This window comes from Osmerus eperlanus, chromosome 21 (assembly GCF_963692335.1).
Source record: "Osmerus eperlanus chromosome 21, fOsmEpe2.1, whole genome shotgun sequence".
NCBI lineage: Eukaryota > Metazoa > Chordata > Actinopteri > Osmeriformes > Osmeridae > Osmerus > Osmerus eperlanus.
This window is the reverse complement of record NC_085038.1, coordinates 5,285,427-5,304,893: the sequence shown is the minus strand read 5'-3', so window position 1 is coordinate 5,304,893 and position 19,467 is coordinate 5,285,427. Positions and strand designations below refer to the sequence as shown.

The window sequence follows — 19,467 nt, the reverse complement described above, 5'->3', positions numbered from 1 at the left end:
GAACCCCAAAATTAAAGAGGATTGATTAACATTGTACATTATCTCACACAAGTGGGAAGCATAAATGCCTTTGAAACACACACTATACATCTGTTGAGTAAGAAACAACTAACAAACATGGATAATAGCGTATTAGTCTTTCTCACTGGCCGTTGAGGATTTAGAGCTTTATCTCAATACATAACAAGCCATGTGCTCATAAATTCAGACTTCAATTGGATAATTGGATCAGTTACTGAACAATTAAATATAGTAATTTAGTTATGATGTGATATACAGCATTTATGCTCATTAAAGACTTTAAAACATGTCATAGGCCAGAGTTCTATGAAGTGCAAATGTTGAGACAGTCCAGAACTGTATGACTGGTTAATCTCTTAGTCCGTTAATACTGATTTTCGAACATTAGATTACTGACTTTTGTACTGTGCATCTTACTATAACAAGGTGGTCCCGGAGGTGACAATTACACTAACTGAACTAAAGGCAGTACATCTTACTGTTGGAGCACAATAATTTGATTTTGAGATACTTATCTAAAATCATTCCTGTTTATGAATTGAATAAACAAAAAAACATAAATAAATAACTGAAATGTGCATGTGCTTAGTTTATCTTGAAAAGTTTGTTTTGCATAGCTAAAAGTAATATAACCACTTTAATTTGTGGTTATTGTATAATACATACAATTACCATACAAAGTCTTATGTTGCATTATGCAGGGATCAATGTTGGAAGGTTATATTGGGCAATAAGGCACACACTCAACTTTCTTTGTGACAATATCCTTGAGAAGATGAAGACATGCTACTATAAGAGGGAGTGAAAATAGGATTGTCTCGGCCAGAATTTATACTTCCTGGTTCTGAGATAAAGTGGTCTATAATCTGGAAATTGAGTTTTCTTTAAAATATTATGTTTGAAAAAAAGCTCAAAGCAGACCTCTTAATCTAATAAATTGATTTGCAATATCCTTTAAACTGTGAACTGACAAATGTGGCCTCCCTGTTGCTCCGCCTCAACTCCCCATTTCCTCTCCATGGCACAACCCATTGAAAAGACAAAAGGATGCCCCAGTAGTTTCCAAACTATTTGAGTCCCGTACTGTAACATTTCATTGGGGCCTCACCAGTGGTCACCTAAGGATTAAGGGCTACACTCATCAGCTCTGTTTTTACCATTTCTATTCTTTGACCAAAAGCCACAATACACTGGAGACAAGGCATTAACGTTGCAAGCGAATGAAAAACAGATTATCCTTGGATATGAACTCCCATGTTCTTCGATTGCTGGACAGCTGTACCAAAATGAACAATAAGCGGTTGACTTGGGGTCCGTAGCCAGTATCATCTGCACCAGCAGATTGCAGCACAGAGAAATAAGATCCAGTGACTTCACAGGGCCATTATAACACCATGCGGCCTGTGTGTAAAAAATAGAATTAATCTCAGGCCCAACAGACCCGCGGCTCATTCCTAAGTAGCATGTTTCTGCACAGGGGAAGATTTACCACCCATGGCTCCATTCGTAGCATGTGAAATATGTCACCCTTCTTCACTGCATACCATCATACACAAAAACGTAAAACAAAAAGTGATTTTCATCCAAATCCTCTCAGGCCTTTTGAATGCAGCATGGAACATGACTCTTTGGAATTGGTGAATAATCTCCCAAATGTATTGTGATTCCTAATGGTTTAGTCCTTGTTGCCGGTCGCTCTTTTCTTATCAAGCATTTGTAGCAGGCGTACCTGCGTTTGAGGCTTGTAAAGGATTAGAGGTGACCAAAACCTGCAATACCGTATTTGGAATATTGTTCAAAAAAAGACGAAGAAAAAAATAAAGAAAGACAAAGAGAGGGAGATAAGACGTGTGAGAACCCCAAGCTCTGGCACTCATTGTTGGACCACACAGATCATCAGGGACATTCTTATAAATAAATAAAAACATTTCCTCTCAGTGTTTTTAATAACTGCCACTTGACATTGGGAAGCTTTAGCAATGTCCCTGCTTTGGAGCTGGTCTGAAAGAGGAGTTCTTCTGGATCTGGCCAGTTGGCGGAGCCTATCTCTACCCTGGCAGAAGGCATCAGGGATTTCATGGCTATTTGCCCATCATGGTACTTTCCCCTGCTCACACCCCACTTGGGCAGTATTTTCTCAGTCTAACGTCTGAGTCCTCCTTTTGATTCACAAAGGCAACATTTACATATTTCTCTGTATTAACGTGAACCATCCACAAGCCAATCTCAGTCAGGGGAAAATACATGATATGTAACCATTTCATGAGAATATGCTCTGCCTATTGTTGCCACTATGTATCTGCTTTCATAAAAGCAAAACACAGATTTCTGAATCTATAATGCTCTTGGTAAAAATTAAATGGACATGTTAATCACCCTCCCATTTGTAAGAAAACAAGAGCCAGTTCCTCTTGAATTGAAAGATTCTAAAAGGGATGAAATATACAAATAACTGTGCTTGAAGGCGCTAAAAGCTGGATTGGGGAGGTTAAGGGTGTCTTAATGTGGCCGCCGGGTTTGTGCATCTGTGCAGCATCAGAGAGCCCAGAGCCAAAGCCGTGTTTGACTGGGCAGCCACAGCTGTGGCCTGCCCTAACCCACTGTGGTTGTGTGTCTCTCTCCCTCTCTCTGCCTCTCTACGGCATGGCCTTTTTGTTTTAAGTCCTATTTTTTACCCCCCTTTGTAAAACTTCAATTGAAAGGTTTTGCTTACCAATGTTGAAACGTATAAATAACCAGGCACGCTATGCCTCTGTGATTATGTCCACGGTACACCGCAGACTCGATGGAAAATCGGAAATAGTTGCAACCTGTGTTCTCACACGCAGAGCAGCTGGGGTGTGTCGAAGGCCACAACACCACTAATGTAACGTTTGACTGCCAAACCAATACGGAACGCAGGGAATATTCAGTCTCATCTCTCTCACCCTTAACGACGCTATGATATCAGCCCCTATTTTCCACCTTTTCACGCAAAAACCGACCAGCCAAGCACTTATTCAGAGAGCAACTAAAAAAGCTGAGATATAATTACTGAAACCGGTAAGAAATATGCTTGTCTGTCCGATATGTCAGTAACTCACAGGTTACTGACAGAGACCACTGCAACATGGTGTGGTGTGATGGAGACCAGATCATGATGGATGAGCAGTAGTGTTCCAGACCACTGGACATCAGTGGCCAGTGCTGAGTAACCCCATTTCCTGCTTGCTGTTGACCCCATTGCTCCCATCAGCCACTGGCCAATTCCAGGCTTCTGGATCCACCCCAGGCCAGAGGGGTCAGACACTGGATGAGAGGCCAGCTCCCAGCCCAGAGAGGGAACAGACAGCAACCCGCCCAGCCTGGGTCTCACCACCGTGGCCTGGCAGACAGGACACTCTACCGCTCCAGCTCTGCCCAAGCGGTTGGGTCTTGTGAGCTTCATTGACATAGCTACATTATCAAGGGACTGGAATCATGATGTAAATATTAAAATATCTCTGACTGATATGGAACATTGTTTGATGATGTTGGTAAATTGTTATTGTTAATTCCATTATTGTTCTTTTAATATTGACGGTAGCGTTGATCAATCATTAATCATCACCATTTTTATTATTACCGTCCTTATTATTACTGTTATACTAAAATAAAATAAAAGTAATACTATTGTATAAGTAGTAGCAACATTAGTTTTATGATTATTTAGTTTGTTTAATTATTATTAGCACTTTCATCATTATTCTCAGGAATATTATTGTTGTTGTTAAATTTTTATTATCAACATTAGTAGTAGCAGTATTTGTGTTAGTATTGTGCATTTTGTGAATGTAGAAATGTTCAGTATTTAATCATTTAAATAAGTCATTCTTGTCTTGTGTCTTGTCTTAGTTACATATTGTTTTCTCTTTAATCTCTAAACCTGATATTATGATAGCTTGCATGGCCTCAAGATGAACTCTGTGAGAAAATAAATGAATACATGAAGATGGACATTTGAGATTATTGAAAAAAACACATTGGGCTAAATTAGCTTTTTAATGTTTTGGATTTCACACTGTACATCAACCTTTTAGTTGTGGGTATCGTTTACATATTGAACATTTCACCATTATTATTTTTGTAGACCTATACTGTGAACCATTCCGTTTCCCTCAGAGCGAGATTTGTAATTTGTGTACATGGCCTCCACTGTTGTTTTAGGCTCTGGTCCAAAGCCACTCTAAAAGGTATGTGGCTTCGCAGAAAGAATAAACAGCCATTCCATTTCACTCCCACGTCTCGGACAGTTGTCTCTACTCCTCTCGACTCTGCCAGCTCCAGAGTCCAAAGAAAAGCACACATAAAACACATACTTTGGGGAAATCAAAAACAGAAGGAACGGCTAAAAAGGTTACAATAAGAATACCAGAAACAAACCCTGGCTTTTTCATGGGTGTCTCTGTCAGGAGGAACAGGAAAGGCATGGGCAGCAAGATCATGCTTTCCTTCTCCTGTGTTTCGTCTTGTCTGAAGGTGATTCGCCTAGACGTCCATCAATTAACTCAGAGAACAACGTCTCATGTTTGGATCCCGCAGCCGAAAAACAAGCTGCGTTCATGAAGTATGACTCAACCCACAGACTCTGGCTCCTGCGAGCACAGTGAAGCACCGGGAGGGAGAGCGAAGGCTGTACAAATCCACACTGACAGATTCACTGCTACCTGGCCCTTATTGGTCATGTCAATGTTTGCATTGTCTTACACCGACGTGAAATGGCTTCTGGCAGACGTGTGAGGCCGAAAGACTCCTCAGCAGAATGTCACCCCCATCCACCCCTCCCCCCCCCTCCCCACTTCCACTCATCACACATAGGATGGGTGGCAGTGGAGGTCAACGGTGTTTCACCTGGTTAAGAGACACTTAGCGCAGTTGGCAGGGTTGTTTTGCGAGACAGTGAGCACAGCGCACACGGCATACTGGATGATCTAGCCTCAGGAGTTCGGAGAGACACAGAGAATGAGCCGCACGAAGGCAGGAGCTCACAGTACCTCGCTGGTGTCTTGTCTAGGCAACACCGCTCAGCCTTTCTCCTCTAATGTTCAACACAGCCATCTAGCCACGGGGGGGGGGGGGGGGGGGGGACTAACAGCCTAACTAACTTCCACTAAGGTGTTCAACGTAACGAGAAAAATGGAAACAATCTTATCTGAGAGGGAGGAAAAGTATAGAGTTAAAAGCTTTTAATATCCGCCCCGCAGATCCTGCCATTGTTCTGGAGATGCCTGTTCGCAGGCCAATTGAGACTTTTAGGAGTTCAAAAACACAAGGTATTTAACGCAAACGCACCCCCTCGTTTATTGTTCCTTTTGATGGAATTTTCTTCAAAGCCAGCCTCTTACATCTGCACATCATCTGGCTCGGCCCCTCATTTGAGATCTCTCATTTGAGAGTACCTAACATCAAGCCTTCTCATTTGCGTGCTGAGGTGCATTACCTTAGGAAAGACATATCAGAGTTTATTAACGGCAAGAAAACAGGGGATCCTCAGACACTGTGAAATATTCCTCTCCCCAGGAGACTAAACAGAACAAGAAATAACATGAGTGGTAAGTATTAATGTATGCTCTTTGATGTCTGCTTCTCCAAGTCCTGTAGCACCATTAACATTTTAACTGAAACATCACGTTTGTCAGAATTAAATTGTGCATCTGAGATGGAAAGAACACGTATATGTCTATCACGGAGTCAAGAAAGAGCAAAAGGCCCAATTAGAATTGTTTTTGAACTGGAGTAACTGGAGTGTGTTCAAAGAGAAGCGAGACATAGAGAAAAAGGTTGCATGACACATTAGCTTAGCCCCCTCTAGTGTCCATTTAATGCTCCAGCTGGACTTCAGCATTACGTCTACCAGCAACACTGAAACATGAATAAAATACTGTCTATTTACCATTGAACTTCAGTGTAATATTTCTCAAATCTATTTGATCACATTATTAACTCTGCCAATGGTAAAAAAAAAAATATGTAGATGAATATGAAAATAGTGACATGATCTGCTGTAGAAATAACCACGGTAGTCATTCATTCATCCTATTTTGCCTTTTATAATAACCTTAGTTTTTAACTAATAATTTGGCAGCAATCCTGTTTTCCTACTCAATCATCTCAACATGAGCAGACCGTGAGAGTCAGTGCTAGACAGTGTGTCAGGGATAAGCAAACACTCATGAATAACAAACAAGTAGATGCTGCTGACCTGCCACAATCACTGTACAGTAGATGTTACATACAACAGTGATAAAAAAGGATGAAATTATAGTGCTTGTTGGGAAACCCTAACTGAGCTAGCCTGGCCTGTTTCAATGTCAAGCTCTTGCACATTAACTAAGCTAAATGTCATAATTCAACTCAAATTCAGTCATGTTGTAGGGCGTTGTTCTGGAATAGAAACATGGTGCTTGTTCCATGAGTAATATTTTGGCAATTAATCAGTTGATTAATATGGTTTTAAACACACAAAGAAGACAGTGACAAATTCTATTAACACATTTGCGATCCTGAAAACGATAATTGGTCAATGAACATCTCATTTGTCAAAAAGGAGGAGGAAATATGGCATGGATTTAGCTCCCAATTCACTGTGTGAAATAATGCAGCTGTAATAAAGAAAGTTTTATAAGGCACCTAAGTATGTTTCATTATCTTTTAATACATTCATTATGCTTTGAATTCTGGCACTATAAAGAGCACGTCTCTGTCCACATATTTCAGCACCAGAGCATGGCCTCAGTTTAAACTCAGATTGGAGCAGAACAGTGGAATTACTGCGACTGAATTCAGGACCAGCGCCTACGATGTCCTCACAATGCTAGCGGGGAAACTGTGCCACCGGGTCAAATACAGTACGGCAACTTTTTTCCCCTTCACAATCGTGACATTTGCCCTTCTGACGTCCACGGACATTTTTACTTGTAGCACAATGGATTATGACAAATGTATTCTCTGTGTGATTGACCTACTTCTCTAACTACTTTGTAGTGAAGCAGGCAAGGTTTTTGTGTTGTGTGGGTTTTAACACACGATTCAATTTGTCTGTTGGAATTCCGTATTGTCAGTTGATAGTGGGCCTACACACTTGATAATTTCATGTGAACGTGCAGAAGATAGTATAAGGAGCATGCCCAGAAGACTCCCACGGCATACGGCACTGTATGTATTGTGTGGTACGTCCTAGGTGGAGACCAAGATTGTGTTGAAGAGCTGTCCAGGCTGCGCCCAAGCCCAGGAATGAGCTCAGGGACTGGTATGAGCCTGAGGTCCCCTGATACACAGCTAATGAGCTTTGCTGCCGCTCCTAACATGTTTCCCATGCCTTCTCAGGAACACCACACACACACCACACACACACCACACACACACACACCACACATGCACCGTACACACACACACCACACACACACACCACACACACACACCACACATGCACCGTACACACACACACCACACACACACACCACACACACACCACACACACACCACACACACACACCACACACACACACACCACACACACACACCACACATGCACCGTACACACACACACCACACACACACACCACACACACACACCACACACATTCACCACACACAAACACCACACACACACACCACACACACACACCACACACATGCCCTTGCTCTCTTTGTGTCTCTTGTTCTTTCTGTAGGTTGCTGTGTTTCTGATACACACACGCCTCTCTCTACAGCTTTCTCCTCATTTTCACACACACACACACACACACTGTATGGGCTCAATGAATCTTAGACACATACACAGCATATCTGTATGCTTGCATGCCCAACACAGGAAATCTCTATTGGCAGTGGGTTATTCACGAAAGTCTGGTAAATAAGATTTTCTACAATTACCAACACTTACAAGGCAATAGCCAATAATGTCTTCCTGAGCAAGAAAACAAATTGAATTCGTTTTTATTCCAGTCAAAGAAATCACCTTCCTATAATTGCCCCAAGAAAAATGTGCAAACTGTATCATTTTTTGGCCATTTTGACTAATAATATTGTAATAAGATGTCTTGCAATAGACTTCAAATGGAAAATATAATTACATGCATTAGTTTGTCTGAGCATTTATAAGATCACAAATCCATCAGGTTTTCAGAGCTCATCTTGAAATCCATACATCACTGTCGGGGCTGGTTTGATGATGGAAAATGTGTTCATTTGTTAGCTTTAGTTTAAAAGATGTGCCTCAGATTCATTTAGCTTTTAATAGAGAAGAATAGTTATGACAGCGCCATTACAAAATGCAAGGGCTTCAGACAATGCACTTTGCCTTGGAAACTTCATCTAATTTTGCATTTAGATGATTACAGGCAATGAGAATATAAATGTGCTGAGCATCGTTGTGGGTAACAATGACGTTGCTGCACTACACTACTGCTGATACTTTTAGACGTGTCCATTAGTAGCAGTAGGGAGTTGTGGTAGTAGTAGAAGTCGTAGTGGTAGTAGTTGTAGAAGTAGCAGTTCTAGTAGCACAGCACAACACTGTTACATTAGTGGGATATGGGGAGGAAAATTGTCTTTTTGTCCAAAGTCACATAATGCAATGTGGCTGCTTGCTACTACTCACACTAGTCCTGAACAAATCACATCAGATGCTGTGATGCCATTAAAGCACTATGCAGGGCAGTCCCTTTCTAAACACAAGCCCTGCCCCTCCTTCCTGTCTCCCACTCCCACGCAGTCCACTCCAGTACTGCTGACCATATCCCCAGACACATCCACTTCCTGTACATTTTTCATGCTGCATTATACATTATACTCTGATGTGAGCAGTAAATACTGTGTTTCAGTCATACTGTCCACGTATTAAAGACATAAAGATCTCCTAAGTCCCGCAATACTTTATGTTTAAACAATAATGTGGGGTATACTGATTTGAAATTATTTTTCAAGAAGCCACACCCACCCCCCCTCTCCCATTATTTAAATTGAATCACAATGACTTTCTTCTGAAGTTAAATATGGGGGTTGACAAGCATAAGCAATTTATAAAACCGTATTTCTGTTTGAATAACAAAGTTATAGCGTTGTAGGATAATCAAACAACATTTTAAATACATGTAGTGAACTCCTGTGACAGCTGAACATCAGATTCTGTCCATACATGGTCATTTTATCCTTGTTTGATGTAATTGATTATAAGAGAGTGACACAGGAAATACAATTAAAAGGAAGACATGTGCAGTAATTGCTCTTAAAAAGCCCATGAAAAACTGATGGTGTTGTGTATTGTATGGCCACTGCACACCATTTCAGTTTTCAGTCATGGTGTCTCAACTCTTAATGGACATTAAACACTGAACAGAAGAAATATACAAGTACAATTGAGTTAGCAGGCACTTACTGGAGAATGCGCCTGATACATTTGCGTAACAACACATAAATGTCACAGAAATTACATGTCATTAGTAAAGGGTATGGATTCCACTTATTGCACTTACTGGAGTGATATCTTTTTAAAACATGGTTAGCATAGCATTTACAGATAATGTACAAGTTTCCCTTTCAAAGGACAAACCTGGTTATTCAATAACATCCTAAACCTCCATTTTAGAGTAATTTTGGTAACAGCTCGTTAGCTTGGCCGCCATACAAGCCCGTTCGACACTTCCTATCCAGCACCAGCTCCTACACTACAGCCAGGAGAAGATTCATGCAGACCGAACTTGGTGAGGAGAGTAGAAGGGATATTCCCTAGATTGAAATCTCCCTCTACTGGTGATGAAGGGTAATAATAGAACACACAGTTACCGTATGAGCCAAACTGACTTGATTTGGCAATGTTTTAGCACTGGAAATAGTCTCTAACCACATTTGGAAAAGACACCTCAAAAAATGGTTAATCCTAAACTAGACCTTAATCAAACCACACAACCTCAGAATTTTGAGTTACTTTGTTCTTTAGTGTATCAAATTAGCTGTCAGCGTGATCTAAGCGGTGCACTGGACATGTTACACCCAGAGATAAGGAAATAATCAAGTAAAGGAATGCTCTCTGCAACTTGTTCCATTTATGAACCACTTCCATTCAGGCAATGTCATAAGGTGAGGAAGAGACACAGTCATCTGGAGGAAGACAGAGTAATCCAAACCCACAGAGACCAAGGCAGTGATATTATATAGAGCTAGGGATTTTTTCTTTTGAAAACCGTGTCATTGCAAAACTTTATATCAGAACGGGATTAGATCAAATTAAGAAAAACCTCTAAATACAGTTATTATCAGATAAAATTCTACCTAACCGTGGCAAAGCAGAGCACATTATCTACCTTTGAGATGGTAGAGACAGACATTAAGTGGTTCTTCCATGTCAGCAGTGGGCTCCTTTTGGCAGCTTCTCCTGCATGATTCATGAAAGACCAGTAGAGGGCTAATTGTTCAAATTAATTTGCGTAAACGACTAAGCAAGAGATAACAGAATTACATCTGCACTTCTTTGGCATGGGTTCAACAGCGATGGGCCTAAACAGCCAGCTGCTTCAAGACAGAATCCTTGCCAGAAATTAAAAGCCACAAACATTAATTAATAGACTTTTTGTTACGTTAATTTGCAGCAAAAGGTTCAAGAGTGAAAGAAAAAGCTGAAGAGGAGCCGGGATAATTAGAATAAATTTGTTTGATGCAGCATTTTTTAACAGATGAAAAGTGGTTAAAAAAATAAATTAAAAAAGGGTTAAAAAAATAAACAGGCGGGAGGGGGTGAATGGGGTGGAGAAGTCAAGTTTTGACAACCCCATTAATCTCCATGATAATGTAGCTGTTACAATTAGAGGGATTAAGTCCCAGTGCTGCACTGTTATTCATCATGTAGCATGTTCGAGGCCATCTGTCATTGCTCAAGTCAAATTGTGAAGGCTGTCCTTGAGGGTACGCTTAGAAACAATAGCCAAGCTCTGGGAATTCCGGAATACGTAGAAAAGTAGAGTCAGTGAGCGTAGGAACATCAATCTCTGGCCTCCTCGTGGTCTTTCCAAACGGGGAGAGAGACCCATACTTTGTGCTTGTCAATTTCCAGCGTTATCTACACGCCAGGCGTTAATGAGCCATCTCTAACTCTCACTGGCCACAGCAAATGATCTTAAACAGCTCTCCATCTCCACTCTCTCTAGTCACTGTGTCTGCCATGACCAGTGGGGTCGGCAAGGGGAGTCCTGTCTTTGTTGCACTGATCTGATCACAGCTGTTATTTGGCTTTCTTGTTTAGTAGGCTTTTAACAGAATATTCCATTCTACACAATGTAAACATTGTAAACAATGTAAACATGTAAAATTTTCAGTTTTTACAGTGTATACTCAATATTATTAATACTATGGAGATGAGACGGAAGCCTTCGCTGTCATTAGCACATGCTAGCTAGGAAAAGTTCCATTCCAAAGAACCATTCCTCCAGCAAGATTCAGTGGACATGAAATGACTGTCACAGTGTTTCAGATGAACTTTCTGCTTCAGCAGACTGCATCAATTCTACTCAAATACATCACAGTCCCTCCCTCTACCCCCCCACACCCCCCTTTCAACAATAATGTCATGTCCATGTAAACACAACGACCAATGCACCGCTTATCTTTATGTTTCCTGCTTTTTGCTATTATGTCAAGGGACATCATTACCATAAATTACAGTTGCAATACGAGGTGTCAGGGAGATAAAAGTGAGGCTTGGGCGCACATTAACTGTGGTAAACTTCCTCATCAGCCAGAGTTCATGATCGCCCATCCACACTGACTATTTTATGCCTGACTTGGCTGATGTATGAGAGGAAAGTGTTCAGCAATTTTTTCTACCCCCCGTCCCCGTCCCCCCGTCACTCCCCGAAAAGCGAATCAATGGGCGAACACGGGGAGCTATCATTTATGTTTGCTTGTGCATGCCCCTTCCCATCGCCCAGGGATGGCTCACCTGGGTGTCGTACATCTTGTGTTTATATTACCCACAGGAGCCAGCGGCTCACACACACAGACGCTGCTGCCTTCCGTTCCAGCGATCCAAAAGGAATGTAGAACGCCTGTCATTCCCTAACCGCTTCAGCAGGTGTGTCCGAGTCACAACATTTCCAAACAGACACCTTGTGCCACGATACTGTGGTGGAGACATGCTCTTACTGTGTAATAACATATCCAGATGTATGACTTCACATTACTACGAACAAACATTGCTCTTATCCTGCCACACGACACTATTTGATACACAGTTGAGCTTGTGCCGTGAGTGCCAAACATCCCTATTTTTCTCCCTGTCTGCCTATATTTCAGTCTCACGTCTATAATACCCCTTGATTGTCACTGTCAATTAGCAGTTGAGGCAACAGCAGTTCATCTATCAGTCTTAACGGTTCCTCACACTCATTTGGACGCTCAGGTCAAGTAGCTTAGGGGGCCATTAATTGCAATAATGAAGTCTTCAGTGAGTGATCATCAATGGCGTTAGAACGCTATTAATCCTTTTCTAAATCTATTTTTTAATGTTTAGCTTTATCTCCCCGCTTGCAACATTTCATTTAGCAGTGCTTAATAAACATCATGGATCCCTGATCCTCTCTGCTCTCATGTGAGGGCCACTTGAAGGTTTATTTTCGCTGCTTCACTGGACAAATAGGAGATCTATCTGCGGAAGCCTGTGCACAATTTACTCTGTATAGAGTCCTCCATTCATTCTCATGCCAGCAAGCAGACAGCTTTAATAACTGAAATGACAAATAAACTGGAAATCATTCCAGGTCTTTTCACTTAACTGACAAGTTGAACACTTTTTGTAATGAGGCAATGAACGTCACCCCTCCCATCCCCCTGCTACCACACACACACACACACATGACACACACACACAACACACATCTACTACCATAATAGGTTCATTTAAGAGCATCAGGTCTTGACGTGTTATCATTTATCTGCATTATTTCGCATCCTCTATCAAAGTACTTGCCTCGCACTACTGCACACATCAAACGTATTGGGCCTATAATGCATACACCAAATTTTAAACGCAAATCTTAACACTGACCAAAAGATTATTACACAAAACGTGTCTTTATTTTTTACCTATAACTTCCAAGCGAATCCTGTCAGCTGATATTCTCCATAGTCCTCCAGAGTTACACAGAGTAGGAAGCCTGACAAACTGTTATTTTACTATAACTGCACATAAATAAAATCAAGATACAATTGTGATAAGATGGAAAGAAATTATAAAATGCATATAAGTCAAAGCCAGGTCATATTTGACTCTACAAGACACCCTTCTATTTCAGAGAAAAGGATAGACTTTAGTGTGCTTGGGTGGCACATGTGAAATCTTAATGCTTTCATCACACGCCTGAAGTGAAATTGTTCATTTTACCTCTAATCGCGTCATTTATCAAAATACTGCTCAAGCACGTTGATATGTGTGATTAGACTAACTAGATTTAAGCAAGGGCACAAGGGCTTTGCCATCATTTAGGCCAAACTTCAAGTGAATTCAAAAGAGTGCAACTTGATTTAGCTCAAATCTGGGTTTCTGTATTGCTATCATTAGTTTAACTCTTACATTTTCATTTTGCACAACTCACCCAGCTCCCCTAACTACCTTAATGACCTTGAAAATCCTGCATTCATCCACCAAAATGTGTGTAAAAAAAGAAAGTGTAGAAACCTTTGACAACGGAAACCTATTTGTATCCAGGAACAAACTCTTAAGGGTCACTGAAGCAACATTCAGTAAAATTAGTCCCCATGCAACTAAAAACACAATGGCCTAATTGAGTCCAATACTTACAGATGATTGTGAAAACGTTCTTCATGATGGGGAGATTAATCTTGTTACGATGGAAATATGTCAGTTTCAGCTGGGCATGATGGATGTGATGTATCACTGTGGAGAAATCGACCAGATAACCCCCCCACCCCCCCCTCCCCCCCCCCCCCCCCGTGACAGCTCTATTGTGCAGAGATGATGTCACCTGTTGTCCATGTAGTGACCTTCTAATTTCCTAATTCAATTTCAGCCTCCTGGCTGCCTGGAACCTCCTCTAGCACACTCATATCATGAACCAGTATTAACAATTACATTCTGACCGTCTCAAACCTGCAATTCCCTCTAAATCTAACCAAGTAGTCCTTTATTAGGCTGCCCTGTTAAATCAATCTAAATCTAAGCATAATAACTCTCTAATCAGGTAGTAGGAAGAATAATAGGTTGTCACACATGAGGAAAAATAGGCAATCATGAAATGTTTTCTTTAATTAAGCTCAGTAAAGTAGAAGGGCAGGCTAGGAAGCGAGGACACATTCATCATAGCCAAGGTGGGAAATTACTTCAATTACTCAGCAGGGAGAGAGCGAACAGAATAATAGAACTCACAGAAGCAGAAGAGGGGACACTCTGAACCGTAGGAAGTCCCAACGACACAGCTGTAGTGAGGGCACTGAACTGAGGGAAGTTGCCCACAAAAGGTATTACACTTAGTCACTAGAATTCCCTGCACTGACAATCCCAGCAGAGATCTCCTCTACCAGTGGTCTGTCTGCTGTCACACACCTGGCCAGAGATGGTGAACCCCTTCTAGTTCCTGCCCTTTTGGCTGGCTCTCTACTCCTGTCTCCTGCGAATCAGACTCCCAAAATGCACCCGTGAGTGAGCAAGAGGGAGTCTGGCTCCCTTTCCTGGTAAGATGACAAGATAAATGACCTCTTACGGTAACAGGATTTATTGATTAGATGAGAGAGACGCTGGCTGAGGAACCCGAGGCTTCAGTGACAGAGCTCCTGCCAGCTAAGCTGCTCAGGAGAGAAATATAGAGATGATGAGTTTTGATAACTGCAATTGAGTGCCAGGCGGGCTGCTTCATGGTGTACAAATAGTTCAGTCTTAGCCATTACAAGCAGGATCAGGGACAGCTGATGGATAATAAACGGTACACAAAAGAAACACCTAAGAGAAACAGCCCTGATAGCACGAGATGGAATGATGCACTTGTCTGTGGTACAAGATGGAAGGAGAAAAGTTGCACAGATCTGCTGTGAACTAAAGGATCGATAGCGTTATTGCATGAGCACAACAAGCAGCTGTGCAAGATATCCTCTGTGAGTGACTGACGGTAGAGCGACAAACCATTAATAAAAGGCGACCCAAGGCAAAGAAATAAATAAACATTGCGTTTGCTATTGACTTCTGTCTTTCAGCTTTCGTCTTTCAAGACTGAAAATGCAATCATCAAACAGTCCTTTAAGAGGCAGCCCAACCTTACCTATCCAAAGACATAGCTTGCGTGGAGGTGGGAACTACTGAGGCTCCTAAGGTCCTCACGCTTCAAGCTCCAGCCTGGGCTGGGGACCTCGGGGCTGGGGCCCCCGAGGAGCGAGGACTAGTGCTGGGGCTCTGTGGACTAACGAGGACACCTAGAGCCCACTTGCCAGCAGTCTCACCGAGCACCCTCTGCACTCCTCATTAATGTCGAATCAGTGGAACAATTTCACTTCATTACCAGGTAGTGATTGCCCTGGAGCGGGCGGGGCCAGTGTGATTTAGAGGTTTGCAGGCACGGGGGCTGCCTGAGCAAGCCTCCCCCTCGCTCGGCCGCTCATGAAGAAACACACCACCAATCACCTGTCTGTCAGCCCGCCATCCACCTTGTCCGAGGTGCTCCTATTCTTTGTCTATTCACGTGTTGGTGTGCCCTGGGAAAATTAGATACGGACTTCCTCAGCTCTCTCCTCCTCTCTCTCTCTCTCTCTCTCTCTCTCTTTGGAGCTCTTTCTCCTCTCTCTCTCTCTCTCTCTCTATATCTCTCCCTCTCTCTCTCTCTCTCTCTCTCTTTCTGGAGCTCTCCTCTCTCTCTCTCTCTGCTCTGGCAGCGCTTGAGTGACCTGGGAGCTCTATCATAATGCCAGCCAAACTGCAATAAATCATTTCAGCTTTCATCTATTGTTATTGATGAATGGGCAATTATTTGTCATCTAATATGCTGAAAATGATGACCTAAGAGATGGATCCACTTTTTTGCCGCAACAAAGGACAGCGTTGATGGATTGTATCCTTAAACTGTTATTACACTTTTAATGCGGTGCTCAGATATGACAGGCTGGGTTGTCTGTACTGTCCCTTTTTTTGCGAGTATCATTTCCATTGTAGAACATCGGGTAGCAAGGCTCATATTTCATGTTGGGTTTTTCTTTTTTCAGGAGCTCTGGCGAGAGGTTTGAAAATGAACACGTTTGCACTCTATACCTGACGGTTGCTGCTCCGTTGTGGAGTAGATGGCTTGTGTGCTCAGGCATGGCTGAAGGCTGTCATATCACACATCTTCTCTCTCCCAAGGAAACTGTATGAAAGACGAGAACGATAGAGAGATTGACATTCAGAAAGATACACTTGACCGATCGTTTTCATTTTCACTCCATAAATCACAGGCTCTGTCTTGAAATCGGATTTCAGACGTTGGGAAATAAATGTTGGTTCCATTTGTACTGAGTAAGATGTTGAAATGATTTCAATCATTTTGTGACTGATGAACTAAAAGGCAGATAATATACTGGTAGTCCACAGCCCAGTTTCCACAATCAGAAACATGAATAAAGGTCACCAAGATATCCACACATAGCCTACAGAGAGGTGGGCTAGTGTCGAAAATATTGGTCTTGTTTGTGGTCATGTTTAAATGAACAATTAACCATGATTTCATTCTCATTAAAACCGTCTGATATATTATTTTCCACTTAGGGGAATTGTAAACATTTGTGACTCCCTAGAACGACTTTAATGTGTTCCTTTCGATGGATAATATTCAATTGTGTCTATTTCTTGTTATTATTCATTTTTGTGTCTGCATTCAAGCATAAGAGACAAAGAATCTGCACTAAAAAGCATATATTACATACATTTCACCCAGGTAAGTAGAAATTAAATCAACAAAACCATTTAAAACAGTATATTTGATATTCAATTAGCATGTTCCATATTTCTTTACCCCTGAAATAGCAAGATACACTGTGTCAGAATTAACCCATAATTCTTAAGTATGCTTAAGAAATCAATTAAGACAATGAAGGTAAAGAAAACAGAAGCATTTCTTGGATAATCTTATTGGCTGCTTTAGGTCTTCAAATTGTTTATTTTCAGTCCTGTTTTTTGGAGAGAAAATAGAGCACATATGGCATACATCTGCCTTGACAGACCAGCACATTCACACGTGTAAAGTGGAACTGTTTGATATGTGCATGCAATAGAAACCTGATTACCCAGATGAACATTTTATATTTATATGCATGGTGCGATTTTACATGCACATTTGATGTTTTAACGAATAATGAAGCTTGATTCTAAGCTCTAGAGAGGAAATTAGCTAAATAATTAATAAAGCACTCCAGAGAGCACAGAGTCAAAGGACTTTCTGCACACAGTTCTGGAATAAAAGGCCTATCTAGATCTCATATATTATTTGGTATTTGATCATCACTGACACCACAGTGACATCAGAAACTAAGGATGCATCCTCAATGCTACCTCTGTGGTCTTCTGTGTGTGTGGAATCCTTTCCCAGCACCGTGGGTGCTAGGGGCAGGAACAGAAGTACACATTCATTAGATTACTTCCACTACTAGATATGCACACAAGTTCTTAGAGAAGTGTAATTTGTCCTAGTAAATGACTAATCTACTGAATGGGTGTACAGTCTCAGGAATATGTAAGATACTTCCAGATATGGGGTAGGTTATGCAGGATCGTCACCAGTAGGCTATTGGGAAATGTCTGCCAAAGCCTCATTCTATTTCTTCACTTAATTCTCTCACCATTTGCCACAAAACGGACATTGGACATTCACTATGCAGGTGGTCATCCTCTTGGGAGAAGCTCTAGAGAGACTGGGACGAACAAGGCCTACATGCTGTGCTCTTGCCGAGGTGATGGTGTCTTTTAGGTGTCCTCCTGCAGCTCTCATGCGGGAGCATGAGAGCTGGACCAGGACCGTGGAAAGCATAACAGTCTGAAAGGAATGTTTGTTAACATTATTCTCAGATAAGTGTTTTGCCTTGGGACATGGGGCGGCCTTTTTAGACGTTTAACTGCATTTGAATTCAATTACGCCGTGAACAAGTAGCTAGTTGGTGTTGCGAATTGGTGTCGCGGTAATCTACTTCTCTCGATAACACATCGGCTCTAACGTAGGCCTACAATGTATGGTGTTTGTGATCGCGTAGTTTTTCTTTTGTCGCTCACATTCACAGAGGAACAATGTGGGTGAAAATCAAGAAGTCTTTCTCTCTGTTATCATGATTAGCCTAATCCGTGCTCTTTCCACCGTTTTGGGTAAAACAAAGTCTTTCGTTTTTCGTTCATAATTTTCACTGATTCTTTCAAATGCTCAATTCTGGTTTTAAAATAACATGTTCCATCACCACTAGGTGTCAGCATTTTGTGTCACACAATTCCATTGACGTAGTGCTACAGCAATACTGCACATAAACAAACCTAAAACTCTCAAGGAAGACAAGGAAATACTCCCTGGATAAAAGAGAAAACACTGATGATCCCTCCTCCAGAGGAGATACAGAGAGGTGCAGACCATAGGCTAAAAACAATTATGCATTGAGAATAGTGATATCATACAAGTCAAAATGTGCAATTGAATGGATGGTGAAACCCAGATACAGTTCTGAATTAGTACAGTATGCAGAGGTCTGCTTTGGTGTTTGGGCAGTGGTCACCGACGTGGCTGGGAAGTAAAGGATCAGCATAACAGCACAAGGTGGTCAGGTAGAAAATCTACTTTAGATGAAGAAGCATACATTTGTGGAAGAATCAACATATGAAACATTAGAAGTAGATTAGTGTTACTTCAAAATGGCCACCAGAGGGCAGGATTCTACAATAAATATTACAGTAGAACCAGATAAGGGGTTTCAATATTTTGTTACATTTTACTATAACTAGAAACTAACAGACCTGTTCTGTAAAAAAAAAATAGGCTTATCTATGGAGTACACAATCGGCAGTGCCAATGGAGAGTAGATCACTTCATTTGTGATAAATTATCAACTGTAGCATGGGGTCTGACCTTGGCCTTGTGCAGTCACTTTAATCACTTTAATATGGCACATACATAGATACAACACTCCAGACTCCTCTCCAACACACTACACCCTTCTGCCTCTGTTGTGAAAAGTCTGACCTTCCTCTCCACTCATAACATGTCACACAACCATGGGGGAATAGTGTGCTTCAGCTAATCTCACAGTTATACATCCTTGAGATGAGCGCTATTATCATTAGGAGCATATGTGTTCCCTGGGGTTGATAATGAATGGGAGTCATTAGGTGGGGTGATGGTCTGTTGAGAAGGGAGCACTGGGGCAGACACAGCCTGGCAGACAGACACATGATAGGGGGAGAGAACCACCCTAACATCTCCCTGT

At 41.6% G+C, this 19,467-nt stretch overlaps 1 long non-coding RNA gene across 1 annotated transcript in view; it reads right to left on the bottom strand.

The window, feature by feature from the left end:
- LOC134007185 (uncharacterized) overlaps positions 1-17,972 on the bottom strand; it is a 41,191-nt gene extending 23,219 nt beyond the window's left edge. Inside the window, exons 1-2 of the long non-coding RNA XR_009928017.1 lie at positions 17,845-17,972; positions 16,283-16,376 (exon numbers count right to left, since the gene is read on the bottom strand). This is a non-coding gene — a long non-coding RNA (uncharacterized LOC134007185). The remainder of the gene's footprint in view (positions 1-16,282; positions 16,377-17,844) is intronic.
- Positions 17,973-19,467: the final 1,495 nt, after the last annotated feature.